Here is a 935-nt window from a genome sequence, read left to right on the forward strand (position 1 = left end):
TTTTTTAATTAAACTATTCTAAACTTATCAAAGATTTTTAATCTTGTGGTGTTCAACCCTTCCAACCTTGGTTCTTGATTCAAAAAATCATTAGGTCAATATATAGCTATGATTTTAGCTTTCTTGGGGTTCATATCAAATCTTGCTTCGGTTCCAGGGCACATACTACAACATCAGTTGGTATTAGAGCTTTGGCTCTAGAAGAGGTCACAAAAATTCAGAAAAAACAACGAAGAAAATTCTAGAAAAAGCTAAAAAAAAATTCAAAAAAAAAAAAAAAAAGCACAATTATATTGTTATGGATAAAAATAGTCATTAAACATTTTCTCAATCTAAGAACCTAGTGTTAACATCAAAATTCATTAATTGCTTTCCAGAAAATGATATACTGAAGTATTCAGCAAATTATTATTAATCAAATCACAACTGTAACAAAAACATGAGCCCTTACATTTGGTAATCTTTATCTTAAAAGTAAGGGTAATTTTCACTAAGATATCATTAAAATTTATTTGTTTACATCTAAAATATTAAGTGTGAAAGATCAATTATATGATAGATATAAAAAGCAATGAATTTTGTGCTAACAAGTTTATCAGTTTGAAGAAATTATATTTAGTACTATCTAGCTGTCTAGTTTAGATAATAATTAGATTTTGATAAAAATTGATGGACTGGGTGGTTGAACTTTAAGAGTTGTAGATCCCATAAAACGATATCAAAATTAAATGTTGATTTTGATTGAATTTTAATCCACCTTTTTCATTATACCAAAAAAGGCTAAAAGTTAAGTTCGTCGATTTAAGATGAGATTTTTGTAAACGATATGGCAACCAAACATCAAGTGGTCCGTGTTTGTTTAAATGTGAAAGAAATGTTTATATTGGAGGTCGAAGATTAAGCCTCCGCAAGTCGAGGAAAAACTTCAATTGGAT

This window comes from Olea europaea, chromosome 7 (assembly GCF_002742605.1).
Source record: "Olea europaea var. sylvestris chromosome 7, O_europaea_v1, whole genome shotgun sequence".
NCBI classification, from domain to species: Eukaryota; Viridiplantae; Streptophyta; class Magnoliopsida; order Lamiales; family Oleaceae; genus Olea; species Olea europaea.